At 31.6% G+C, this 8,509-nt stretch overlaps 1 protein-coding gene across 1 annotated transcript in view; it reads right to left on the bottom strand.

The window, feature by feature from the left end:
* ralgps1 (Ral GEF with PH domain and SH3 binding motif 1) overlaps positions 1–5,082 on the bottom strand; it is a 147,933-nt gene extending 142,851 nt beyond the window's left edge. Inside the window, exon 1 of the mRNA XM_051117997.1 lies at positions 4,676–5,082. The gene's annotated coding sequence lies outside the window, so the exon portion shown is untranslated. The remainder of the gene's footprint in view (positions 1–4,675) is intronic.
* Positions 5,083–8,509: the final 3,427 nt, after the last annotated feature.

Genomic DNA, 8,509 nt, shown 5'->3' with positions numbered 1-8,509 from the left:
TGATGACCTTGTCATTGCTAATATTTTGCTTTACCAGTTGAGCTCCAGGAACTCTAAGGTCTCAAACAAACAGAAAACACAAGGTTGCTCCTGAAACAATAACAGATTTTCTCATCAGCACTTGCAGCAGACAGCAGATTTCACGGAGGCGTAACACAACAAAACAACACAATATAGCGTAGCAGATTTTTGGCTACCCTAGCGCACACTTGAAAGTTTGCCATCGACTCTAAACATTGAATACAGGAGCAATACACAACAAATTAGAAATACAATGTGGAGGATAAGAAAGAACACATCTACTATGTTAAATATACTAAAAGTAAATTAACTTCACTGGTAAATTACGCAAGTCACACCACTACACAGCTGCATTTGGGATCATTTGAAGCCACATTTAAACTGCATTTTGGAAGTTCAAACTCAGGGCACCATATCAGTCCATTACATGGAGAAAAATCCTGAAATGGTTTCCTCAAAAACATAATTTCTTTACACCTGAAGAAAGAAAGACATGAACATCTTGGATGACAAGGGGGTGAGTACATTATCTGTAAATTGTTGTTCTGGACGTGGACTTCTCCTTTAAATAAGTAAAAATAAGTAAAGGGGCAAAAAACAAAATTCAATACATTAATGTGATGCCAAAAAAAGGTCTGCAAGCTCTGCAGTATTTGGCTACTCAGAGCTTTCATAAATTTTTAATGTCATGTAAATCCATTAAACATTACATTTAACAGGTAAGGCATTTTTGAGCATATTTTAAATTATTAATATTTATAACATTATATGGATTAGTTTCATAACTATTTAAGTGTACATTAACTACTGATCAGTAGTATTAAATGTACAGTAATAAAGTTATTATTCCTAAAAATAAAAAAAAATAGTATAAAGTTATAGCATAATTCTTTAACAGCCAAAGGTGCATAAAAGCTTACAGGACGAACTGTATCTTTGAACCTCAACATAACTTTAAAAACTTTATTCTCAACTATATGTATATTTTGGAAAAAATAATCAGATGGCACCTTACTTCGTTCTCCTGGAGCAATTTCTGTAGTTCAGAGGTTCTCATCCATGAGGCCGGGGCACAGTTGTTGTAATTAAATGTATGTCCAAATCAGCTTTACATGCTATTACATGGCAGACGCAGATTCAACATTTAACAATATAATACAATAAATATAATCATAATAAATACAAATATAAAAAAAAAATGTGTGCAAAAAAACAAGACTAAATTTTGTATATGCAACTCAAAAAAAAATAAAAAGATTCATTAAATGTACTTGTAATAAAACGTGTAACAGTGTCTATTAGCCAATTTTCTGCATTATCGGCCCGTCAGTTTGCCATTTCCAATTCCGTTTTGACGTCACACTTACGCCGACTGATAATGTATTTACACTGTGCCAGATGAGTGAGTGTGTGAGAGGCACTTGTGCAGAAATCAAAACAATTTAGCGCAACAGCTCTCACAGAAACCCAGATGCATAGTGCGGTTAAAAAAAAAAAAAAAAAAAGATATTTACAATATATGATTTAGGTAAGCAACATTGCACGATGTTTCCCCGAATTGCAGTACGATTGCAATGTGACGCTGATTTTATACAACAGCAGTTCAATAAACAAGAAGTTAAAATTAAGTGACTTACATTTTAGACACAAAATTGACTGGTTTTGCTCAATTTCGTTGATGAAAATAGTTCCAGTCAAAGCTACAGCAGAACTGTTGTGTGTCTCTGAGCAACACAAAGCGGTGTTTTGTTACTGAATGAATCCATGTTTTCGAACAAATCAAATGAGTCAATGATTCAGTAACCCATCCATAAACACAGCTGCCCCATTTCTGAATGAATCAGCCATTTGAACGAATCTGTTGAATGAAGGACTAAATGACTCACTTATTCAAACAATCATTTGCCACCACCTACTGGTGGTTTGGTTTTATTGCCTTTTCCCCAACATTTCTTATTTGTATGTTCAAAAGATATTTAAAACATTAATCCTTTAAATTGATTTAAGCATTTGCAATTTTGCAGTGTAAATGCATTTATGGTATCTCAACTTCTTCAAACTATCTGTGTAACTACATCTAATGCCACTCCAGATGCAGCTTCTGTTTCTTCTGCAGTGGAATGATGGAGTTTGTTGATGCTGATTTCATTTGAATGGTAACAAATCTACAGTTTCTTATTATTATAACGGAATTAATTGAAACAATGTAAGTATTTGATATGAAAGATGACACATTTAATAAGGTTAGAGAAACATTACCATTTATAAACCTACACTGTAAAAAATAAAAAACGCAATTTGTTGAGTCAGCTTAAAATAATTTGTTACGCTACTACCTTAATATTTTAAGTTCAGTCAACTAAAATAAGTTTAGTCAGCTTGATTCAACTCAGAGATTCAACTCAAATATCTAAGTTGTCACTTAGTATCATTTAACATTTCAAGTTGAATAAACTTTTTTTTGAGTTGACTGAATTTAAAATTTTAAGGCAGCCAGGTTACAAATTATTTTAAGTTGACGCAACAAATTGTTTTTTTACAGTGTAGTGGGAAATGACATCCGTTTTGTTATACAGCAACTCCTTTTCAGTTAATTGTTATTTCTACCTTTTTCCAGTCACAGAGCTCTTTATTTTGAGAGTTATTTGAGTGAGAGAACATCTGTATCTTAGTCCAGATTGGAAGAATTGTATGTTTAAGAATTTTTTATTATGTTTTTTTTTGCACCTTAAAAAGTATAGATATTTGTTTTATATGAAAAGAAAATCAGAATCAGCAGGTCACATTTACAAAAAAAAATCTGAAATTGGAATCGGCCAAGAAAATTGCAATCGGTGCATCTCTAATAAAAGTACTCCATACGGCTCCTGGAGGTTCAGAGAGGCCTGAAACAAATCGATGCGTTTGTATAAGAAAAATATCCAATTTAAAACTTTATAAACCTTCTGCTTTCTTTGCTCCTGTGAACAAAACTTGGTTCTCGTGAGACTACCATAATCTCACCCAAGTTTACACTACGCTTACGTGCATCATTTGCTAGAATGTCATCTTGTGAACACTTATACGACAGTTAGTGGAAGCTAGAGATTATGGTTTATGGAGTCTTAAATATGTTTTTGTTCCTTACACAAAAGGATCGATTCACTTCAGAAGGCCTTTATTAATCCCCCAGAACTGTGTGGAGCAATTTTTATGATGGATGGATACACTATTGGATTATTGAACATCAACAGCCATTCACTGCCATTGTAAAGATTGGAAGAGCCAGGACTTTTTTAATATAAATCCAACTGTATTTGTTTTAAAGAGTAAAGTCAAACCTAGTATGACTTGAGGGTGAGGCGTATTTTAATTTTTGGGTGAACTATTGATAAATTAATTATAAAGTAAAACAACAACAACAACAAAAAATCTTCTAAGATCTAAAAATTTGAAAATAAGCAGCTTCATTATTACAGCAGAAATATCAAAGGAAATATCTTATATAAGGGAACTTTGAATATTGTGTTGGACAATGGGGGGGCCCTCATGTCAACGATGTTGAGAGCCACTGCTGTAGAATATGTGTAAGGACATATTTTATTAACCCTTTAAAAAAAGACAGAAGATACTCTACTGTGGGATCAGTAAATCAACTTAAAAAAATTAATAAACTGATACAGGTGTGTGAACCTGAATAGAAACATCCAGAGACATCCATTATTAATTTAATTATTAATAATTGATTAAGTATTTATATTACCTGCACAGTTAGATATTGCATCAGGGATGTTGATAAAAATAATTTAAAAAATTAATAATTGTCTTTTTTTAAATAATAAACAAGCAGTTAGCAATTCAATTTCAAATGTAATTTTAATTGCAAGTACATTTTTAATATTAAATTAAGAGCCTATATTGATGTTAATTGCTTATCACAATTTCTCCATAATCCTAAATGTAACACACTTACATAAACTGGATGTACAATATGTACCTTGGACTCCCAGCCCTTTCCACAACGCAATGTGAAAGTGCAACTACTTTAACACATAAACACAGGTGCTTTCCAAAGTCAAGGTAGTCTCTCTGGGCCATAACATCAGCCACGTAAACAAACACATAAGGCTGGTTCTTTCCGAAATCCCCATACAAAAAACTCTCTAAACCTACAAATAAGCATATACACATCAACAAAAGCACAATGCAGAACAGCTTCGGGGAGTATTTTGCTTTAAGCTGTCTGTCATCACCCTGTCAGTTACAGTGTTGCTGAGATTCTCACTCTTTTAAAAAAGATGGAACCTCTACCTCATATTTGTAATAGCTGTTTTCATAACATGACAGTGCAGGTATAACTGGCAGAGCAGATTTCTGAATACTGATGAGCCACCACATAAAAATCTATTATTTAATCCTCCACTTTGCATAAGACATCAAACAGCAAAATGGTATCATAACATCTAAACATAACACCGTGACAACCAGCATCCTGCATATGCACGCTGTTTTAGATGTAATGGCGCCATGCATCACACTGACAGTGTGGTACCCAGCTGGGTAGAGAGGCAGACGACCCCCCGTGACGCAACTCCATCCCTGCTGATGCTGTTTTCATTTGCGCTTGATGCTCTGTACAGATACAGATGCCAACAGCATGTACAGTTCAACTCACCTGTCAATGAAAATATGGCACCGCCGTTGAGATGTACGCGCCGGTCAACGCGAAGCTTATGTTGCTGTACTGCAGCACGACCTTAAGGACACAAAAATCCAATTTGACAGGATTCACTCTCATCCACTGGGCAATTCTAAGCCTATTTCAGTTCTTCTGCTCCGTACATGGTCGTCGTCTTTGCAGGCAGCGTGTTTCGAGCAGGTATGATGCCAAACAGTGAGGGCAGTCCTGTGTGTTGGGACGATGTTATCGGATGGTGGAGATGCGGGTCATTTGCCAACAGCTGGGCATCGACATCAGGAAGTGTTGTACCCATACATTTTGATGGACAGAAGCTTTGACCAATCGCGTGGCGTCTGGGTGGACGCCAGGTTCCGCCCTCATAATTGAATGACCAATCATTAATTAGGTCAATACTGTCGCTCGCATATGTCTCCCCGTTTTGTGTACGCAGCGTTTGAAATATGTGTGGAAACGGGAGCAGGGTAACAGGTTTGTTTAATTTTGGTGTTCCTCTGAAGAAATGTAGTGCTTATTTGTAGGTTTTGAAGACGTTTTATATGGTATTATAATTATTTACTGCACCTATTTATGTAATTTGTTTGCTGATTTTATAATTATTTGAAAAAGAGTGACATGGATTTTGTATTAGCATAGATAAAATCCTATGATTTATATTCACTTATATTTTTCATTTTCATATTAAATATATATTTTTAAATATGTCTATATAGTTTTTTTAATTTATATTGTCATTTAAATTCTAGTTTTAGTTATTTCATTTACTGCACCTATTTATATAATTTATTTGCTGATTTTATGATTTGAAAAAGAGTGATGTATTTTGTAAATGTATTAGCAAAAAGCTTATAATTCAGTGTTCACTTGTATTTTTATTGATACTTTGAATTAATATTTTAATTAGGATTTTTTTTTATATTTTGTTTTCATATTAAATATATTTTTAAATATGCCTATATAGTTTTTATTCATTTATATTAATTGTCATTTTTTATTTCTAGTATTTTATTTACTGTGCCTATTTATATAATTCATTTGCTGATTTTATGATTTGAAGAGTGACGTATTTTGTAAATGTATTAGCATAGTTAAAAGCTTATAATTCAGTGTTCACTTATATATTTTTTTATTAATACTTCGATTGTTATTTTATTCTTTTATTTTGTTTTCATATTAAGTATATATTTTTACATATTCCTATATATTTTTTTGTATTAATTTACATTAATTGTTATTTAAATTTTAGTTTTAGTTATTTTATTTACTGCATCTATTTATATAATTCATTTGCTGATTTTATGATTTGAAGAGTGACATGAATTTTGTAAATGTATTAGCATAGTTAAAAGTCTATAATTCAGTGTTCACTTGTATTTTTTTGTATTTTGATTTTTATTTAATTCTTATATTTTCTGTTTTCATATTATATATAATATATATTACATATTCCTATATAGTTTTTTTTTTTAATTAATTTATATTAATTGTCATCTATATTTTAGTTCTAGGTATTTTATTTACTGTGCCTTATATAATTTATTTGCTGATTTTATAATTTGAAGAAGAGTGACATGTATTTTGTAAATGTATTAGCATGGATAAAAGCTTATAATTCAGTGTTCGCTTGTATTTTATTAATATTTTTAATTAATATTTAGATTTTTTTGTATTATATTTTCTGTTTTTTTTTATATTAAACTTATATTTTTAAATATGCCTATATAGTTTTTGTTAATTTATATTTATTTTATTTTAATTACTGCACCTATTTATATCATTTATTTGCTGATTTTATGATTTGAAGAAGAGTGACATGTATTTTGTAAATGTATTAGTATAGATAAAACTTATAATGCAGTGTTAACTTATATTTATTATTAATATTTTTAATTTTGTTTTAAAATGCCTATATAGTTTTTATTAATTTATATTAATTGTCAATTAGTCTGGCAGCAGAGCACGGGATACAGAACAAAAACGAAACTATCAGGAATGTTTTCCTATGCGTTTGATTATGCACAGGTCAGTACAGAAACAATATAAATATAAAAAACACAATTTGTTGAGTCAGCTTAAAATAATTTGTTACCCTGCTGCCTTAAAATTTTAAGTTCAGTCAACTAAAATAAGTTTAGTCAACTTGAAATGTTAAGTTGTACTAAGTAACAACTTAGATATTTGTGTTTACTAAACTTAACAGATGGGTAAGTAACCCAGCTGCCTTAAAATTTTAAGTTGATTCAACTCAAATATCTAAGTTGTCACTTAGTATAATTTAACATTTCAAGTTGAATAAACTTTTTTTGAGTTGACTGAACTTAAAATTTTAAGGCAGCCAGGTTACAAATTATATTAAGTTGACTCAACAAATTGTTTTTTACAGTGCACAACGATCCATCACGCCACATTAAAGAGCGCCAAAACGGTATTTATTGCTTGAATTTCCTAAGGAAAATGACAGTATTTGAAATCTGGGACTTTGTTTTATATCAAAAGTAACACAAAGCCTAGCCTATTGCGATTTATTGGAAGGAAGACCACTATATACTGTTCATTCATCAACTGAAAACAGCATAGACCAAGAGATCGAATGTGATTTAAGAATCGATGTTGGTTCATTAAAATGAGATTCTAATTCGATTTTTTCTAAATTGATTTTTTTTTTTTTACCCAGCCCTAGCATATTTTATTGTTTTTAAACACTGCGCTATGATGGAATTTTTACGATCCTGTCCGTCAAAATGACAGACAATGTTGAAGTCTAGCGCAAATATAAATATGTAAATATGACCAATATGACCAAGTCTTAAGTAGCATGGGTATTTTGTAGCAACAGCCAAAAATACATTGTATGGGTTGAAATTATTGATTTTTCTTTTAAAGATCATGTTCCATGAAGATATTTTGTACATTTCCTATACCATAAATATGTCAAAACTTATTTTTTGATTAGAAATATGCATTGCTAAGAACTTCATTTGGACAACTTTAAAGGCGATTATTTCAGTATTCAGATTTTTTTGCACGCTCAGATTTCAGATTTTCAAATAGCTGCATCTCAGGCAAATATTGTCACATCCTAATCAATGAAAAGCTTATTTATTCAGCTTCAGATGATGTATAAATCTCAATTTCAAAAAATTGACCCCTTGTGACTGGTTTTGCGGTCCAGGGTCACATATGGTTTTTGTTTTCGTTAACTGTAATGATCTCGTTATAATCTAAGCCTTTCAGATTGTGTGATGCTACAACCTTCCTAAATGTAAATGTACTGACATTTTATTTAATTTCAATGTGATAAATGCAGTTAGGCATTGCTTTTCACTTGAACTGTTTATTTATTTTATGCTTGAAAAATCATGTGGAAGCACCTCATGGCCGGTCCGGACTTTAGGAATTGGTAGCATGGTGGGTTTGTTACTGGTCCAAAGTGGTATGCCAGCTCTAACCAGCTTGATCAAGGTCTACCAGGTCAATGTCAGCCCCACCAGCTGGCAGCCCATCTGACACATCGTCTAAATCATTTTAATTCACATTGAAGTCCAAGACTTCAAATTTTCCTTCAGGGTCAATAAAATATAATCCAATTTCAATTTCATCATGACAAAACTTCTGACTGATATATTTAGAGATATATAAATGGGTAATTTAAAATGCAGTATTATTATCACTCATTCGCAAAAAATGTAAAATGTATTTTTTTATAAATAATTTTCAAAAAGCCTGTTTATTCAAACTTAATATGCATGGGTCCTGTTCAAGTGTAAACTTGCTATATCTCTGCATATTGCAGCTATTTTAATCACCAGT

Source organism: Labeo rohita, chromosome 8, assembly GCF_022985175.1.
Source record: "Labeo rohita strain BAU-BD-2019 chromosome 8, IGBB_LRoh.1.0, whole genome shotgun sequence".
NCBI classification, from domain to species: domain Eukaryota; kingdom Metazoa; phylum Chordata; class Actinopteri; order Cypriniformes; family Cyprinidae; genus Labeo; species Labeo rohita.
The sequence above is the reverse complement of the archived record's forward strand: the minus strand, read 5'-3'. Positions and strand labels throughout refer to the sequence as shown.